This window comes from Camelus bactrianus, chromosome 27, assembly GCF_048773025.1.
Source record: "Camelus bactrianus isolate YW-2024 breed Bactrian camel chromosome 27, ASM4877302v1, whole genome shotgun sequence".
NCBI lineage: Eukaryota > Metazoa > Chordata > Mammalia > Artiodactyla > Camelidae > Camelus > Camelus bactrianus.
In genome coordinates this window covers 28982669-29003052 of record NC_133565.1, presented here as the reverse complement: position 1 = coordinate 29003052, position 20384 = coordinate 28982669, and the positions used below count along the sequence as shown (strand labels likewise).

General features: G+C 45.7%; 1 protein-coding gene across 2 annotated transcripts in view; it reads left to right on the top strand.

Annotated features, from left to right (window-relative positions):
• Nucleotides 1–20384, top strand: part of TLNRD1 (talin rod domain containing 1) — a 55013-nt gene that overhangs the window by 18406 nt on the left and 16223 nt on the right. For both annotated transcript variants that reach the window (XM_074354225.1, XM_074354224.1), the window contains exons 4-5: nucleotides 7022–7178; nucleotides 8107–8271. The gene's annotated coding sequence lies outside the window, so the exon portion shown is untranslated. The remainder of the gene's footprint in view (nucleotides 1–7021; nucleotides 7179–8106; nucleotides 8272–20384) is intronic.

Below are 20384 nucleotides of genomic sequence, written 5' to 3'. Positions count from 1 at the left end.
GAGCTGTAATAGAGGAGCCCTTCCCCAGGTGGGCAGCCAAAAGCTATGGAAATGCACGTGGCCGGGTGCAGGGAGGAACAGTGACTCGGGCCGGGCCCCAGGTTTGGCATCATCTTCCATATAATTAAGTATCCTTTGCCCCAGATTCTCTAATTCCTTAATAATAACTAATTTGTATATGATTCTTACTATGTTCTAGGCTCAGTTCTAAGCACTTACACGTAATAACTCACTTAGTCTTCAGGATAACCCTGTAATCATCATTCTCTTTTTATAGATGAGGAAATCCAGGCGCAGGGAGGTCAGGCGGCTTCCCCTAGATCACGGTTGGTTGGCGATGTACATGGGATGTGAATCTGAGCAGTGTGCTTCCAGAACCCACGCTCTTAGGGATGCTTCTGCCCAAAGTCACTCAGGGCAGTACCTGCCTGGCCCAGGCCTACCCCTCTGAACGGTTCATGGCCCTGAATTAACGGCATCCCCCAACTCCCAGTCAAAACCTTGAGTGCCTTATTGCAGCAGACTGCTGATTTACCGCTAGCACGTGAATGACGAGTACAGAAGCTTCAGCATCACAGAAGGGCTTCTACTTAAAAAGAGGATGCTGGGTGCCCAATAACAAATTGGTCGAATTTCAGATAATGAGACAGTGTGAAGGGAGAGATGTTTAGGGACAGATTAAATCCGTCTAGGAGCCTGCCTCTTTAGGCCAGCTCTGCTCAGGGAGTCTTGCTTGGGTTAACATTTTTACTTTCATCTCCCAGTTTCCATAGGGGCTTCATTGTTTGCAAGGATGCAGGACAAAGGAAGAAAAAATATGGGAGAGGTTTTGTACATAGAGGGTTAATAAATTAAAGATGGCTGGGATTCCCACAGCCCATAGAACGGAGTGGCTATTTATCGAGCTCTTACAATGTGGTAGGCCGTTTACATACATTCTCATTTTATACAACACCTCTGTGAAATATGCACATTGTTACCACCATCTTTCAGATGAGGACTCAGAGTCTCAGAGACTCTAAGCAACGTGTCCAAGGTCACACAGCAAATGAATAGCAGAGCCAGAATTGTCTCGACTCCAGTGTTTGCATTCTCAAGGACCCTCTCACAGGCCTTTTTCTGGCTTGTGGATGACTACCGTAATTACATCCTGAGCAGGAGCATCTGTGCAGGATCACAAATTCCGCTTTGACTCCTATTGTTTGCATGCAAATTCCTGCTTGCTGCTGTTGGTTTTCTTCCTTTGAAGCTTAGGGCTGTGACTGCACCCAGGGCAGAGTTTTTCGTTGGCTTCCTTGGCAGCTGCCCTGCCAGCATTGCCTCATTCTATCTCCTCGAATCCTGCTGCTGCCTGACCCCGGAGGAAGGGCTGAAAAGTGCCCAGCCCAGCCCGGCAGGCCAGGAACTGCCTGGGCCATGACTCCAGCCTTGGTTATCTGGGAAAAAAAAAAAAAAAAAAAAAAAAAAAAAGCATGGGGTTTTCTCAGAGAGGCTTTACCCAAGAGGAAGGAAAAAATATGGCAATCGAGTTTCAGCTGACCTTAAAACCCTGTGATCTTAGTCCCTGTCATTTAGTGAGTTCCACATATTACTCAGCTTCTCCATTGTGTAGCTGGAGGAAATACGCATGCTGTGTCATCGGTAGCAGTCAGGGCGCAGTTTGCTCCCTGCTGAGTTTACTTTTTGTGTATTTTGAAGTTTAGGACCAGATGGGTTGTCTGGGTGAAAAAAAGTTCAGGAGCTTTTTTCTCTCCAGCCCCTTTCAAGGTGTACTCCCTGAATGGTTTGGGCAAGTAAGTAGGGACAATCGATGCTCAGTTTAGAGAGGGACTGGAGGAGGCTGAGGTCAAGTTCTCACCAGGAAGGCTAAAGACATCTTTAACCTTCTACAACTTCCCAGAGTAGGCCCTTCTGGGAAGAATGAACAAGACGGAAGGGACCTGGGCTTTCTTACCTGCCCAGAAGGCGGACAGCAAACACAGGAGACATGGTGACAATGAGGAAACCGTTTGGCTGGAGAATTGGTTCATTAGGGAGCACAGAGAGGACAAAGTTGGAAGGGACCTTGTGGCCTGATTTTGTGAAGAGGGGGGACTTGAGTGCCCTGCAGAGAGGCTGGGTTTTATCCTGGGCTCGGTGGTGGCTGTGGTGGTGTCGGCACTACAAGTTTGTAAAGAAAGGGTCCTGATGAAAGCAAAGATGTTGAACAATCACTTTGGAGGTGGCTGGAGGGAGAGACAGGAAGCTGGGAGGCTGGGAGGCGGTGATTTCATTCATAACGGGTCCGAGGGGCTGAGGCCCCGGCTGGGGAGGCGGCTGTGGGAAAGGAAGGGAGGAGACACGCCAGTTACAGGGCAGAGTCCATGGAGCCAGACTGGTACAGGCAGGGGAGGGAGGATGCGCACACCTTCCGGGGCTGCTTTCAAATCATTCAAAGAAAAGAGATTGTAATTTAGAGGGGAATGTGAAGCTTTGTCTTTTTCAAGTAAACTTTTAAATTCAAATATAACTTATATCCATGGAGCGCACACATATCATGAGTATACACCGTGATTAATCTGCACCCAGTGAACACGGTCGTGTGTCCAGATGCGGAAACAGCATTACCAGCACCCCAGCACCTTTCCCTCTGTCCCCCGCCTGTCCCTCTCCCTTCCTGCCAAGGAGACCACCATTCTGACTTCCAAAACCTTAGATTCCTTTTGTCTGTCACTCAGCCATTGTAAAATTCCATTTATATTGTTGCACAGACTTATCATTCATCCAGTCCCAGTATTCCACTCTGTAAATGTAGCACAATTCATTTATCTCACCTCCTGTTGCTGTGTGGACATCTGAGCGCTGTCAGGACTAGGGCTTCTAGGAGCAGCCTTGTTTGTGTCTGGTGCACAAGCTCCCAAGACGAGCAGTGGGCTTGCCGGTTCACAGAGTGTGTGTGCGTTCAGTTTACATCGATGCTGCCAAACACGTGCTTGGCAGGGTTTGATAGGTTGAATTTTAAGTGGCAGCTGTAAAACAGGTTGGGAGATGGGGTTCAAGCTGCAGATCAGTGTTCAAATTTAGTATCATGAAGGAAAGGCATAGCAACATCTTATTCTTGAGATGCAGCTCAAAGCCACTTTTGTCCTTGAGCAGCGTATTGGAGCTGTCATGAGAGGGGACCACACCCATCCCGGCAAAGAACTGCCAACAGTCCTTTTAGGTTTCCGAGACTCTAAGCTAGGAGTATCCCCGGGCCAAGTTTCTTTGCCCAACCTCCACCCCCCACCCTCCTTTCTGGAATGTGTGCAAAAAAATTTTTTTTGTAAAATTTTTGTTTTTCCTGAAAAGTTGAACTTTCCCCCGGGTTTATGACATGTGCTCCATTGTATAATCCATTCCTCACAGTTCCATCTCTTACAGCACTTTGCATAATTGCTGTAATTGTAACATTTTGGAAGTCATGCGGGGAGGGAGGGAATAGGAGATCAGGCTGGCTGATGGCTGACTGATCAGGATGTCCACAGACCCCCGGGGTGACGCGGAGAGCTGGGGAGGGCAGAACAAGCCCTGGAAGAAACAGGGTCCAGCAGGAGATGTCTTCTGTCTCCAGGGAAGCTTTTGCTTGCAGACCAAAAAAGGAATTTTCAAACTCCTCTGCATCTAGGGGAAGAAAAAAAAAAAAAGAGTTGCGTTCTGTACAACTAAATACTTATGTAGCCCAGATGTTAGCAGGAGGCCTCCCTACCCCACGAGAGCTATGTAAAATTAGCTCAACCTCTACCAATCTGTGGTCCATGAAAGTCAAAATCCCTCCTCAAGAAACTGAAGCTCTAGGGGCAATGCTGTTCTCTGGAGTTTTGTTACCTGAGGTGGGTCTGGAGACTGGCAGCATCGACATCATCTGAGAGCTTGTTAGAAATGTGGACTCAGTTCCTACCCTAAGGTTTAAATCTACTGAATCAGAACCCACATTTCTGCAAGGTCACCAGGTGATTTGTGTGCGTGGAGCAGTCTGAGAGGCACGGCTGCAGAGGAAGAGAAGGGGCTCTGGAGTCTAACAGATCTGGGTTCAAATCCTACCTCTGCCGTTTACTGTTAGGTGACCTTGACCTTGAGCTTGTCACTGAGCTTCAGTTTCCTCCTCTGTAAAGTGATGATTACACCCTCACTGCCACGGCATAGGTAAGCCAACGGATTGCCGGCTGAGATAATACACAAAGCCTGACATATGTAGATTCTCCAGAAAACATTCTTTCTCCTTCCCAGACTCACCAAGCCCCAGAGGCAATGGAATGCCTTCATTCTCCCACATCACAAGGCTTCTAGTGGAAGTGTTTTGGAATATGACCCAGAGATGCCCTCTTGCCTGATTTGAGCAGGTCAGGCATTTGAATTGTTCTGGAGATGCTGTCAGACAGGCAGAGCTGCTCACAGGCGCCTGCTCCCCCAGCTAGCTAGTCTTGGTGTAGAAGACTGCAGAAGGGACAAAGCTTTTCTTCCGTTAATCTGGGGAGGGGGGTGGTTAATTCCAGTACTAGCATCAGCATATGAATGCAAGTCCTCACGCTTCTGTTTCCACTGTGTTTAAAATGTTCCGATAGTATAGTGTGTTATAGCTGGCTGAGGGGCCTACCCAGAGAGGCGTTCCTTAGGAGGGAGAGGTGAGGCCTTGGAGCATGACTTCGGTCTCTTGGTTCCAGGCAACAGAAACCTAGCTTGAAGGAGTTTGTACAAAAGGGGGTTGGCTCATGGTCTCTAAGGAAGGGCTGAGTCCAAAAGCAGAGGGGTAACTAGGTGTCAGGAATGATTAAATCCTGGAGCCTTGAATGCTGAAGGAACTTTCCGTTGTTCTGCTCTGCATCTTTTGGTGTGTTGGTGTCAGTTTCACTGAGCGCTGGATGGGGAACATGTTCTCTATCTGTGTATGAATAAATAAACAAATATCTGAATCTATGTCTATATTTCTATCTAGATCCAAGACAGTATAAAGTCGTTCTTCAAACCAAAGAGTGAACAAGCCTGGCATATCAGAAGTGCAGGGAACAGCCCTTCCTTTGCAGGAAATCGGTTTGCCTTTCATCTGTTCATTTGGGACTTGTTCCCAAGTTGCCCCCAGCTCTGGTGACTCTAGACGCCATTGGAAAATGACTCACCCAATGTGAGAGTGAAGAATAGTTTGTAAATTTGGGGTTGTGACCTCCTAAAATGAAGAAGGGCTATGGTACTGGTACAAGGGACACCCATACAGTCTAGAGAAAGGAGACGTGGGGAGTTGACAGTTAAGAAGGCTGGGAATTTGAAAGTGACAAAACCAAATGCTGTCATCTCTTCATCTTCAGTGAGCGGGGGCGAGAGGGATAGTTTGATCCTGACACTCTAGTGGGAATTTATACTTACGGAAACGAGCACGGAAAGGCTGAAGATGCAAGGGGACCTTGAGAAGCCATTCCAGTACTTGTGCTTTTACTAAAATGCGATACTAAGTGAGGAGAAAGTCAGTAACATCCGGCACATGTCATAGCAGCACCGATAACGTGTTACATAATTCCTCTTGGTTTTTCCTTACCTGGTAAAAATTGTTCAGAATCTCCTCCCTCCTTGGTTTTAAATTCATTGTGTTTTGCTGCTGAGAATATGTACATTACACCACCACTGCTGGCAGCCTCTGTACCCTGTGACTGTTTAATACCTCGTTGTTTTTAAGGGATGGGTTGGCTGAATTCTGTCTGGCCGTTCTCACTGAGTTCCAAAGATCTTCTCCAGATCTTCCCTCCCAACAGGTGTGCTCTGAAGTGTGCTGATGCAGGGCTTCTCAAACTGCACTGTACATGTGGAGCCCCTGGGGAATCTAGTTAAAAATGCAGATTCCAGCCCTGCAGGTGTGGGGCGGGGCTGAGAGCCAGGTGATGCAGGGGCCACTGGTGCAGGCACCGCTCTGAGCATCTAGGCAAGGCTCCGGTGTGACACTTTCCTTTCCCTGGTCTGCTCTCTCCCCATCCTTCAGCAGAAGCCTTCACTTCTTGGCCACCGGCTTCACTTCTCTTTCTAGCCCCCTCATTCCTGTCTTCTAATCATCCCCATCAGGGCCATCTTGCTCAGATCAGATTTTTCTCAGGTGTCTCAGCAGGGTATTCGGGAATAAATTTGGTACACCTAGAGTTTCTCACCAAGGAATCTCACCATAAGAATAAGGAGTGAAGAAGGGAAAGGCTGGGAGTAACTGGACATAGAACACAGCTTTTCGAAAAGGAGAGTCGGCAAGAAATAGGTGCGATGCTAGGGTCAAGGGATCCCAAGAGTTCCAGTGGCTTAAGGACTGGGAGGGTCTGAAAAATGAAACTCTAATCGTGTGATTGTGAGTCAGCCTGTGGTATGAACTTCTTGTGTTCACCCATAAATGCTCTTTTCCTTCCTGGTACTCACTTCCCCACCCTTTCACCCCCATGCTGTTAGACGGAGCCATGTGGCAAGTTCTGGCCATTAGTTTGTGAATGGAAGTGACGTGCATGCATCACACCCTGCTGCTGCACCTTCCTGCTGGCGTGAGGCCCTCGGATGCTCTCCTCCCCCAGCTCAATAACCAGAAGGCCACACTGTCCCGGTGATGCAGTACAGGACAATGAGCCTTTGTCCGCCCGTTTTGCCGAGTCATTATTGGCCAAGTGAACAAGAATTAAGCCATTGTTTGTTGTTGCTCTAAGACATGGGTGGTGTTTGTTACTGCAGCAAAAACAGGCTTACCCTAATACCCTTCACAGTGAGAGAGGAAAGGGAAACTAGGAGGGCGGCACAGAAGCTTTCCCAGGACACAGGTTCGCATCATAAATAAAACCTGGAAGTGGGGCTACATGCAGAAGTAGGACTGGAGAGGAGCAGAGGGTTGGGGAAATGCTGAACTCATCAGGAGCATCTTTTAAGGCTCTGCTTAGATTGAGAGGAAGGACAAGACAAGGTTGGTTGGAAGAAATGATGTAAAATGATCAGGGTACAAAGAGGAAGCAAATCTGCTCAACTCCGACTTTGATCCCATTCTCCGCAGCAGGGGGAATCATCCGTCATCTAAAAAGAAGGAAGCAAGTGGCACGCAAAGGGAATGATGTTTAAGACGTTAGACCACAAGCTCTGACATCCTCTACCTAACACTGCACTGGCGTAATGCTCTTACTCAAGAATGTTTGTTGAACGAATGAATAAAGGTATGAGATGGGGCAGGAAAAGAGTGCCTAACTACTTTAATTGGATTCAAGTCTTTGGGCTCAGATGCATTAAATTCCAATGGCCTGAGAGGAAGTGCAGCTATGAAAGCAGAAGCAGTTCGTAATCTTCCAGAAATCAAGGGCAGTGGGAAAGGGAGGGGTCACGTTAGAAATTAGGAATGGTCAGCATTGCTCTGAGTTCTTTCAATGAAGGGAGAGGAAAAGGGGGATCCAGAAACTCTTAACAGTGAGTGAGTGTTAACTTCTGGCACATTTCTGGAAGGGTCTATGAAACTGATGGCTTATGAACAACTGGGAAATAAAATAGATATTACTGGTAGGCTGCATGTACTTAGAAGTGAGAATAGCTTATTTTTATTGAGGGCTTACTGAGTGCCAAGCAGTGTGCTCCATGGATTATTTCAGGCAATGCTCATCATAGTCTAATCAAGAGGGTACCCTTGGTCACCCAGTTTTACAGTTGAGGATATTGATCGTAAGTAAGATCGGGGTCCACAACCCACTCTAAGTCCAAAGAAAACACTCTTTAGCATGACGCTGCAACTTTTCATATGTCCAGACTCGCCTCATTTCCTCGGGTTCGCCGTCTGGCAGAGGAGGATCGGGGAGGAGACCCAATAGAGGGTGGGATTAAGTGGAAGTTCCTCCACGAGTGGCCACGGGGACCACTGAAGGTGCTGCCCTGGACCTTCTGAATCAGAACAGCCCTGGAATCAGCCTCTGTATCAAGTACCCTCTTGACCAGGATGGACAACAGAAGTTCAGAATGGCTGGAATAGAAGGATGGGAAAGGCTGTCCCTTCAGATTCAAAGGACATTTGTGTGAAAGGGGAAAAAAAAATATGTTAGCTTCAAGTAGCCAATTTCCCTCTGGTTGATTATCGTCTGTCTGTTTCTTTCCCTGCAGCCTTTTACCAATAAACCAAAACCACAGGGCTTATTTGCCTCCGGAGGAGAGGACAGGGACACAGCAGTTCATGGGACAGAGAAGGAAGAGTGGGAAATTACTGTCAAGCAGAAATGGAGTGTAAAAGCCCTTTGGTGTTCAGAGGAGAGAAAGACGGGCAAAAAGGTGAAATTCAAGCATCCTGCAGGTGCCGCCACCTCCCTCCCCATCCGAAAACACAGCCAGGGTCTAGTCCTTCCATAAGGTGGGGGAGAGGGGGCAGTAGAGGCAGACACAGGTTTGAGAGGATCCCAAAGCCATTTGCAGCTTCCCAGACCACAAGCTGGGAAAATCCCAAGCCCTTTAAGATCCACCCCCCCGTTCCCCAGAGCCGATGACGCGTCAGCATCTGGTCATGTGTAAGGTGTGTGGCGGAGTGTTCCAGAAACCTCGGCACAGTTCTAAGCTTTAATAACTTCAGAAGTGTAAATTAACCAAACGTGCAAAAGAGGTCATTTACAGGTGTAATTATTTAAATTTCATTTACACTGACTGAATTTGGGAGTTTTGAATAAGACATTTAAAGTTTGAAATTAGAAAAAAAAAATTGGTCCCTCCTGCAGATGATAGGCATTGACTAAAACAAAATTAAAAATGCATTGTTCCAAATTCACCAAACTGAAAAGGTTTAAAGGAAACCAGAACAATTAAAATTTCAAATGATTTTAGGGGGAGGTAAATTTGCAGCATTTACTTACACTTCTGATATGATGAAAGCTTAACGCGGGGCTAAGGCTTTGGGAACACTGGGTCAGAAGGCGGTTTCTCATCTTTCATCCCGAACTTATGTTGCAGGCTATGTCTGCAGCGTGGGTTGCTGTGAGTTGCTTATCAGTGACCCGTCAGGACTTTGAACTTTAAAATTCTATACTTACCACTAAAACCTCATGCCTATTTGGACTTTTTGCTTCTCTGGCATTCTTTGGTTTTGTTTTTATAAATTTTGGCTTGTTTTACAACTTCTTATGAGAACTCTGAGTGCTAGGCAAGTCTAGTCCCATAGTGGGGCAAAGGACCTTTTGAGTTTGTTTCTTTACCTTAGCTTTAAAAAAATACAAAAATACAATGAACCTTTATTGCCCAGCTGCAATCTCTAGGACCACTTTTCCTTTTTTTTTTTGCTAAAGTGTACAAAGCTGATCCTAAATATGAGATAAGTGAAGTTTTGTTGGGTTTAAAAAGACAGCTCCAACCAGGGAAATAGAATCAAATAACTGGATAATTGGCAGAGAGAGAGAGAGAGAGAGAGAGAGAGAGACGAAGAGCAAGGGAGGGAGAGAGGAAGAGAGAACGGACGGAAATAGAGGAACATGTAGAATGAGATCACTATATTTATCCCTGTGTTCCTCTCCTGCCCCATTTCCAGTTTTCTCTACTTCTCACCTACTTTCTTCTTGGCTTTGAAACATCAACAGCCTGGGTGAGCCAAGGCATCTCTAAGCAGAGGGTTTGCTATCGGCGTAAAGCAAAAGGGAGTCCACGGCCGCTCCCACCTCCTTGGCCTCCCTCCTGCCTGTCTCTCCTGCGAGTTCTCAGTCCCACTGCCCATCCTTTAAGGGAGCTGGTGGCTGCCTTCTCTTTTTCTTGTACTGAAGGAACTTGACCCTCAGTCCTGGAACACAGCCTTTTTTCCTTTCCTAGCAAGGCTTGGGAATTCGGCAGGGAAGGGAAGGGCTAGAGAGGAAGGGTCCGTTACTCCTTAAGGACTCCTCACCCTGGAACGGCATCCTGCAAACTCTTCTTCTAGAAATGTCTAGAATTCTGTAATAAAACCAGGCTTTCCACAAACAAAGAGCCTCAAATTAGTCTGGAGCATAATGTTTATAATAAATATTAGCCTGTTAGAAACTCTGAGATGATTTACAATCATAATAACACTATTTAACTTTGCCTTACTCAGTTTAATAGTGAACTTTTTTTTTAGACTACCTATTAATATCTCATGGGATGCCAGTGTTTTATAAAATGCAGTTTAGAGCCAGTCATTCCTTCTAATCTGAAATCACAGGGTGGGATAAATCGCTTCTCCTCGCTTGTTGAGAGAGAGCCCGTTCCTTTTGGAGGGCCAGGGGTGACTGGATTACAACATGAGAAGTCACTAGACTACTCACTTCATTCAGCTGCCCGGTTTTTATATGCATGTGTGTGTGTGTGTGTGTGTGTGTGTGTGTGTGCGTGCGCACGCGCGCGCGCGTGTGCATGCAGTTCTTAACAATTTAAGATTAGACTCCAATGTTTTTACCCAATCCTCTCCTTCCTTTGAGCCACTGCTTTAGTTCAGGTCTCAGTGTTTCTTGCATGTAAGATTCCAAATACCCCAGCATCCTCCACACTTTTCTCTATCCTTTCTCTCATCCATCATGTACTCTCCCTGCAGAATTATCTTTCCAAACTATAAGCCCCGTTTATCTTCCTGTGTTAAAGCTTTCAAGGACTCCCCTGTTCCTCTGAAGATAAAATCTAAACTGGTTCCTGATTTTGCCTTTGTGTTTTTCTCCCTGGCTCCATCTCGCTCTCATTCTTAATCTGCACTCAGGTTCTGGTAGTTCCCTTGCTGCATTCGACTAGGTCTGCGCCTTTGCACATGCTGTTCCTCCTCCCTGGAGTGCCCTTCTCGTCTAGTGCATCTGCAAAATTCTGATTGCTCCATCACGATTGGCTCAAATGCTGCCTCTTTCTGGGAGCCTTCCTCTTCTTTGCTTTCACAACTTGGTTTTCTTGCCTCTTAATCCAGCACTTCTTGCATAGCTGGTGTTACTCATGTAGGTAAATGTCAGGAACGCATTCAAGCAATAGAGTCCTGACTACAAACAGTGGCTTAAACTAGTGCAGGTGATTTTTCTCATAATAAAATACACAAAAGCAGGCAATTCATAGCTGGGAAATGCATGCAAGAATGTCGTCAGAAACACAGGGACTTTCTGTATGACTCCACCATCCATAGCGTCTGGCTTGCTCCCTCCTCATCACAAGATGGCTACTGCGTCATGTCTGCATTTCAGACAGGAAGCAAGGAAGTTCTGTCTGTATCTGTCCCTCTTTTCATGTAACAGCAAAAGCTTTTCCAGAACACCCTTCAACAGACTTTTGTTTGTATTTCATTGACCTGAAGTGTATTGTATAACCATTTCTAGCTAGAAGGGAGGGTAGGTGAACAAGCACTTAGCTCCCCAACCCACAGTGTCAGCTGCAGACAGTGCCCTCATTAGACTAAGAACCATCTATCTCCCGGAAGACAGTAATATTCTGTTAATTTCTGTCCTGAATCCCTGGCCCTTGGAAGACACTTGTTTGAAATCTCACAAGTGTTTGAACACATGCACTCAGAATGCTAAGGATTAAGGAAAAACATTTATGAGTTGTCTTTTATTTGTTTGTTTGTTCAATCAGAGAAGGTTGTTTGCCACCCAGCAGTCTAATACAATGCACAGGTAATTAGGTTTATTTATCTACTTATTTTTTAAGTGGAGGGACTGGGGATTGAACCTACGACCTTGTGCATGCTAGGCAGGCACTCTACCATTGAGCTATACCCTCCCCCTACCATGCACAGGTATACAAACACAATGAGGCAAATGTGTGCTACAAGGAAGAGTACGAGTAGCAGTCAGGGGCCCTCTCTGCCCTTCTCTGTAGGTTACTGTGACCTGCTACTGGGAGGGAGGAGAGGGCAGGTTATAAGGCAAAGCCCACAGTGCTTTGGGGTGTCCAGTGAGGGTTAGAAGCACGGAGGAGAAAGGAGAAGAGGAAATTCAGAGAGGGGGAGCAAGCTTAGGAACCGGCATCACCCGCTAATGTTTAACTTCTTGAGAGAATTTTTTTTTTTTTTGATGGTGGGAACCATGGGAAGTGTCTTCCTCCACATTTCAGTTCCCTTTAGTTACCCAAACTCTTCAGTTAAAATGAACCTTTTGAATACAGCCCTGCAAGGTAGCGTTGTGGGGGCCTCTGGGGTAAGTCTCTAAGGGGAGGCTGGGGTTTCCTACCTCACCCTCCAGGAGGCCTCATGGTGGTAACAACACCGCAAGGACGTGGATAATCCTGAACTTGCTGGGCTGGACCAACAGTGAAGAGAGGGATGGTCAGCAGCTGTGCGGACAGAAGCAGGATGGGGTACCATGCCAAGAGGATGACTTAGGACCAGACTTGGGACTTATGGCAAACCCTGTCCTTCCTAAACATACTGAAGAAGGGAGTCTCCAGAATGGGGAGCAGGGATGGGAAGAGGGATGCTAGAATCTAGCTCTGCTCTTGTTAACTGTGACCTTCAGTAAGTTATCACAGGACCTGTGTCACAGGATTACTGCGAGGATTAGATGAGAAAATGCACAGGAAACACTTAGAATATATTTTGTGCTCAGTAGTTATTGCTACCGACTTGGAAATAACTTAGTTCTACTTCTGTCCCTACCCTCATTGTAAATAGGGGAAACTGAATGGAAAAGGTATAAAAGAAAAAGGTGGAAACTTACAGCAGTGTATCGCCGTAGTACTCTAGGATAGCTCCGTATTAGCCCTTATCATGTTATTCAAAAATTATTTTTGTATCAGTTTCCACCACTAAGACTGGTATGCTGAGGTAGAGGACTGGCTAAGCCATCTGGTGTACCCGACTCACCGCACATAGAGTTGTTCAGCGATGTTTGTGGATCTGAATAGCCCCACAGCTGACCGCTTCCCACCTGTACTCCTCACACTGCCTCTCTTACTAACATGACCTCTCCCCAGCCTCCAACCTCCCTTCAGGCCATGTGGACTGTCCTGGGAGCCCTAGAGCTGGCGTTTTCATTAAACAAGGACTTCCAAGGGACAGCCACCCTTTCCCTTCCTGTCCATTCTTGGGCAAGCCAGAAATTCTCAGTTCACAACAGGAAACCAATAGCTTTGTGCTATCAGAAGACATTTCCTTCACAGCACAAAACGTCTGAGTAATAATTTCAAGCCGGGCTTCACCCATTTCCTGTGAAAGGAGGCAAATTCGCCTATCCCTGGCGTGCAGAGCCCTTGCTTTGCAGCCCTGCAGTGATGCAGGGCCTTCTGCGCTGGAAAGATGGGCCTCCCTCTTCTCGCTGCCCCACCACATCCAGCATCCTGTGTAGCAGATGGTTTTTCAACATTTATGCAGAACAGTGTCACTGTGACTAATCGGTGGTGTTGTCTGAATACATTTCACAGGCAGCTTCGAGCGTAAAACCTCCTGGTGTAAAGAAAGTCTCAGCTTTCTCTGAAGTCAAGACCCCACTTGGCAACCAGGAATTAACAGATGTTGGGGGGCCATGGGAACTCTGTGGGACTGATTCTTAGTGACTCCCTTGTTACTGACTTGGCTTGTAGTGGAAAGTGACTGTGAGATTGTAGAGCAGAATGAGCTTTGTTCACCCCACTGTCTCAGGGCAGGGGTTAGAGCCCCGGGGACAGATGACCCTGTAAAGTCTAAGACTCCTAAGAGAGAAGGAGGCCTTAGTCCTCCTTACTGATCACATTAGATCTTTTAATATTGAGTCTGGAAGAGCTAAGAGATATTCTTGCTCAGTTGCCCCCACTTTACAGAAGGGAACACTGAGACCTGAAAATGAAACTTAACTTCTCAAAAGCTGCAGAGCAGGTCTGTGGCAGAACCAGGTTAGAATTCAGATTTCTTCATTTTCAGGACCATCGTGCCCCCCAAAATGAATATTGTGAATCCCTTTCTTCTAACACTGTCTTACACACTTATGTGGACCCTGGGGCTCACCTACAAAGTACTAGAACTCTTGTGTGTTTCTGAAAGCATAAGCCAGCAGGAGCTCCCAGCTTCTAGAAAGAATTTAGACTAGCCTCTCTCTTCCCACATCATGTGAAGCAGGAGGCAGAGGAGCAGGGATATGGCCCTGAGCTTCTTTGGAGCAACCCTAGCTGGAGATATGTGATGTGACCTGGGAAGTGCTAATGAGAAGGGAAGTTATCGGTGAGCTTACCTGGTAGGAGCTGACCCTGTCAGAAGGCAGTTAAAGCACCCCCTTGTCCTGAGGGCAGTGCTCGCACCTCACTGATGGGGCTCGAGCTGGAAAGACAGAGCAGGAGCATCAGGCAGCCCATTCACCTGTGGCAAGCCCGGCACTGGAAACGTTCAGCATGGACTGCAAGGATGCAGGACCTGCAGAAATCAGCTGAGTGAGCAGTGCACAAGCCAAGGTGAAAAGTCCATGATAAGTTCCCTGAAGCAAAAAGGAGATGTCCCAGCTCTGGTGGCTCTGGATGGTATAGGATACACAGGCAATCATGTAGACTAGACAGAGTTCTTCTTCTTCCCACACTGGTTATAGGTTCTTACCAGTCCCCCGGGGGGACACGCTTGTGTGGATGGTTGGATATACATTTTCTGTAGTTTTCATTTCATAGAGTGGACCTTGCCATTTTCAACACATGCTTTTGCCCTTTTCCTAAAGTCCAGACATAAACACCCCTCCATATATAGTTATGGATAAAAACTCTGTCAAGTGGGATCCCAAGAGAGAATGAACATCATACTCAAATTAAGATCATTTGAGGAGGATTTGATAAAGGAAGTGATTCTAAGGGTGGAAGTTAGGGGAGTAATGCAGTGATCTGGGGCTTGGACAGCTCAAAGGGACAACGGGAGGGACCAGTCACAGGAATCTGGAGGAAGAGAGTCTTGTACAGAAGATGCTTTGAGAGGAGCAATGACTTTTGGTCAAGGGACATGGTCAACTGCAGGCAAGCTCACAAGGAGAAATCTGGAGTACGAATACCCAGACTTCACTCTCTTCCTTCCCTCTTCCTGGGGTTTCCCACTGGCCAAACCCAACAGCAAGCTAGAGGGCCAGGGAGCACTGGGATGCCATGCATGCAAGCCAGCCTCCTGGGCACAGAAGAGGGTGGGGAAGGGTGGAGGGGAGGTCAGAAGGGCCAACAGGAGGCGTCTGGCACGTCACTCAGAGTGGACAGTCTCTAGCTGACCCCGGCTATTAGCTGTGACATCTACTGTACCTGTAAGTCTTCTAGGGAGATTTGTGCGCGGAAGACATGGCCAGGCTTGTTTCTTCTATTTTCATTAAGGCCCTTGGACTCAGATCCCTCTGTGGACCCCCTGGCTCTGGCAAGCTACCCAGGCCTGCGTGTGAGCCCCAGAACTCTCCTGGCTCCTCTGGTTTAGGCCAGAGTTAAATAAAGGCTGAGCAGCCTCCTTGGCCCCTTTCCTCAAGGTCCACACCCTCATCTTGGCCCTTGACATCCAATGGTGAGAAGAGGCGAGGCAGGACAAGGAGGAAAGCCTCATTAAGGGGAAGAGAGTGTTCCATTTCTCCCTAAAGTTCGGAGCAGCTGGCCCAAGCCGCCCACTGCTATCCCTTCCTGGGGCGGGGCCCCTCCCAGGTGGGAGGCAGCCCCAGGCCTGTCATACTCCAGATGCACCAGAGTCAAGCTGTCCAGCGCGGAACGCCTGAGAGAGACCATGTCATCACAGAAAGGTAAAAAAAAAAAAAAGATTGAGCTAATCTCATGAATTATAAACGTATTACATACTCATGGTAAAAATTTCAAAATTACAAATACAGAAGGTATAAAACAAAAAATAAAATACTTTTTTACCACCTCATTCCCTCAGTCCCCAGAGCTCACTCGCCACTCTCATTTCTTAAAGTTAAAAGCTGTTCTAGGTTCTTACATTTCCTTCTGAAACTTTATATAAGATTTAAAACATTTTAAACATAGGTGGAATCCTATTCTGCATGCTCTCTGGCAGATTGTTTTGTTTTATTTTGGGCACCCGACCAACACCTGGGCTGTCGGGCCACTGGAGCTAGTCACTTTCTGAAGCTGGTCTTGGTGAGGTCGGGAGTTCTGCGGCCCCCACTTCCTCAGGGATTCACCGCCGGCCCCTTCTTCCTTGAGCTGACCTTGGGTCGTTAGTCTCTGGAACTGAAAAAAAGCCCCATTAACACAAATGTTTATGAGCCTGCTATCATCAAGCACAATCCATTTGCTTAACTCCTCAGTCCACAAGCATTTATTGAACGTTTGCTACGGTTCAAAGAGTCTTCTAGATGAGGGGACTATGGAGTTGAATAAAACGTAGTCCCTGCCCTGGGTTTTGTCTGCGGAGGGAAACAGACAAGGGCAAGTGACTCTAGGCCAGTGTGACAAGTGCGTTGATAGATGTACTTAGTGAGCTATTCACTGTCGTTGTGACAGTGAATAGGATAATGCGGGAACCGTGATGTCGGCCACCTTATCTAGCCTGGATTAGGGAGGAAATCAAGGAAGGCTTACTGGTCAAGGTGATTCTCTGAGTTTTATCTTCAGAAAGTAAACAGAAATTGTCTGCAAGAGGGAAGCTGTGGAAGGGGCAGCTCCGATAAAGGGAACAGCAGGAGCACAGGCCTGGAAGCAAGAAGCAAACCTACTGATGTTGAAACAGAATGTGTGAAAATAGCAATGCTGTGTTACAGAGGCAGGTGAGGGCTGCACCACAGTGGGCGTTATAGGTCAGGGCAAAGAGTTTGCCCTCTAATTAATAGGTAATGCGGGAGACGCTTAAGGATTTTATGCAAAAAAAAAAAAAAAAAAGTCTTGGTCAGTAGATTATTCAAGGCAGGCTAAGTGACAGACTAACCCTAAGCCCCAGTGATGTAACACAGCAAAGGTTTATGTTTTGCTCATGCCACTTGTCCAGGAAAGAACTTTTGGGGGTTCTGCTCCATAGAGTCACGCAGGGATCTAGGTAAAAAGTGCCTCTGCTGTCTTGTAGCAGAACCGGTGGGAACATGGTGGTCACATTGATGGGAAAAACAGCGGGGATTTTCAATGCCTGGAGCTGGAGCTGATACTCCTGTTTTAAGAATCAGAACTAGTCACACAGCACTGCCTCCTCAACCGCTGAGGAATCACGGAGGAGCTAATGGCACAAGGAGGAGGGCCACCAATTCTGCCACCAAAGAATTTGGAATTCCAGAAACGGGGTGATGAGAACACACAGAAGATGGATTTCAAGGTGGTTTAAGCCCAGAAAAAAGATGGCAACGTCCTGAATGAGGGAGGAGGTCGGAGGGATGGAGAGGAAGGGAAAGAGTAAGGAAATCTTTAGAAGGTACCCCTGACAAATTGTGGCAAGTGGTTTAATGTGCAGAGGTAAAGGAAGTGAGGGTGAACCCGCAGCTCTTCTCTTTCACTCCCAGACTTCTGGGGAGCAGGTTGACTTCCCGTGTCTCTTGATCCTTGCTGATTTTCTCCATCTCTCCTGCAGTCTGGCTTTGCCCCCACCCTCCCCTGAGAGGCCTCCTTCTCAGCTCATGGGTTGCCCACCGAGGCAGTCTCTCTAAATCCCTGGGACCTGTTAATCATCCTAGCCCTCTCGAAACTCCCTCCTCACATGGCTTCCAGGATACCGTTGCAATTGGAATGCCTTAAAAAAAAAAATCAAATACAAGCTGCAAAAAAGCTCCCAGAGCATACACTTACACAGCCACCAGCCCGCTACCCAGCTGTCCATCCCATCCTTCTGCAAGTCTCCAGCTCCATTCCTGTTAGGGGCTGAGGGTCCAGTATACTCTGCAAGTGTCTCAGAGGGCAGGTGATGTTCTCTGGCTCAGTGAGACCTCTAATAACTGATTGTTGTGGAGGAGACCGGCCATGGATAGGATGTTGGCTTTAGCTTTTCGAAGACTGCCACATTGGAGAGAACCGTTCCCTCTTCTGTCAAGTCTGCTCACAGCCCCGAGCTCCATTCAGTCATGGGTTCCACTGAGTTAAGTCACTCTCAGTTTGGGTCAGCATCACCAGGTATCAAAATGCCTTTTTGTGGCTTGGGTATGGGTGATGACAGAGTGTCCCCTGGGGACAAGAACATTCCAGAAGGTGACAAGTTGGCCACAGTGGGCACGATGCTCTCGAGGTCAGATCTGGGACACAGTGGAGGATGTGTCTATTTATTTTGTATTGTTTTTGCCTTGTTTTCAGTTATAACCAACGGCACCGCAGTGAGCATTCTCACACACGTATCTTGGTAATCTTTGGTCTGTGTAATTGTAGGGCAAATTCCTAGCTATGGGACATGCATGTATTTCACAAATAAGTGAAATGTGGTAGCTGTTGCTCAAGTGACATTCCAAAACGTTGCATCAATTTATGCACCCGTGGTAAGAGGGCCAGTGTTCTCACACCTGGCTAGCATTTGAATTTTCCTCAGCCTGAAGGGTGAAAAATGGTATCTCATTTAAAAAAAAAAAAAAAACCTCCTTTTTAAAAGAATTATAAATGCGGTTGAACACTTTTTGTCAGTCATTTGTATCTATTTCTCTGCAAAGTGTCTGTTCACACCCTTTGCCTGCTTTCAGTCAGATTGATGGGCTTTTCAAAAAACTGATTTACATTCATACTTCATAATAAAAAAAAATCTCCATTTCATATTTGCTCCAAATATTTTGCCCAGTTTGTCACATATTTTGGTTTTATTTGTAATTTTTTTGTTACATGAAAGTTAAACATTTCTATGTGATGATATGAACCAGAATATAAGTCTTATGGTCTATTTTTTTTGTTTCAAGCTTGGACCTGTCAATTGTTTATTTTGATATAAAGAGTAAAGCAGGGATTCAGTTTCATTTTCTCCAAAGACTTAGCTGTCTCTACATCATTTATTGAATAGTTTCTAATTTCCCCCATTCATTTGAAATACAAATTTTATTATAAATTAAATTCTATGTGTAATTAAGTCTATATATGAGCCCTTTATTCTGTTCTATTCTTTAGTACAATTTATTTTTACCATCATAGCTTGACAGTATATGTTAGGGATAGTTCTGTCTATTCTATCAGTCTGTTACTCTCTTTTTCAGAAATTTACCTGGGTTATTCTGCATGAGTATTTTTCCAGATAAATTTCACATCTCAATAAGTTTCAAAATAATCTTTTTGATATTGTATTTGGAAACTCCTGACTACAGCAATAACTCTAAGGAAAAAATAGAAATTTTCAAATTTTCGACTTACTTATATTTTAAAAAGGTTTCTTTGTATTGATTCTGCACAATTCCTAGTTTATTACTAGGTATTTAATCTTTTAGTTGCTATTATACATAGGAGATTTTCTTCCATTATGGTTTATTATTGGTTATTATTTCCATAGGAAAGCTACTAATTGTTATATATCAATTGTGTAACTAGTCACCTTATGAAATTCTTTTTAAAATTAGTTTTCTTATTAAAATGTGGTTTGCATACTGCAAAATTCACCCTTTTAAAGTGTACAGTTAATTCAGTACACTTTAATATTCATAACGTTGTGTAACCATCACAACTAATTCCATCCCATGTTTGTCACCCCAAAACAAACCTCAGGGTGCATCAGCAGTCATTCCCACCCACACCCACCCCTGTCCGTGCCCCCCCACCCCTCACAACCACTCATCTACTTTCTGTCTTTGTGTCTGTTCTGGACAAAATAGACTCACAGAACATGTGACATTTTGTGTCTGGCTCCTTTCACTTAGCATAATGCTTTTGAGGTTCATTCATGTTGTGACATCAGTCAGTATTTCATTCCTTTTTATGGCTGAATAATATTCCATTGTTTGGATAGGCCACTTTGCTTATCCATTCATCAGTAGAAGGAAATCTGGATTGTTCTCACTTTTTGGCTGTTATGAATGACGCTGCTATGAAGATTTGTGTACAAGGTTTTGTGTGGACATACGTTTTCATTTCTCTTGGGTACATACACAGGAGGGGAATTGCTGGATCTTAAAGTGTCTCTGAGTTTAACTTTTTGAGGAACTGCCAAACTGATTTCCAAAGCACCATTTTACATTCCCACCAGCAGTGTATGAAGGTTCCAATTTCTCCATATTTGTGCCAACACATTTTTTTATTGTCTGTCTCTTTGACTAGGGTGGGTGTGAAATGGCATTTCTTTGTGGTTTTGATTCTTATTCTGTAATGACTAATAATGTTGAATATCTTAGCATGTGCTTAACTGCTCTTTGTAGATCTTCTTTGTAGAAGTGTCTATTCAGATCCTTTGCCTGGTTTTTGATTGGGTTATTTGTCATTTTATTATTGAGTTTAAGAGTCCTTTGTATATTCTAGATACAAGTTCCTTGTCAGATACGTGATTTACAAAATATACATATGTCCCGAGCCAAGCCAATTAGAATCCACCTTGGAACTTTCCTACTGAAACTGGGGAGAGACATTCTTTCTTTCTCTTGCTACTACTAACTTTAAATATGAATTAAAGGTGA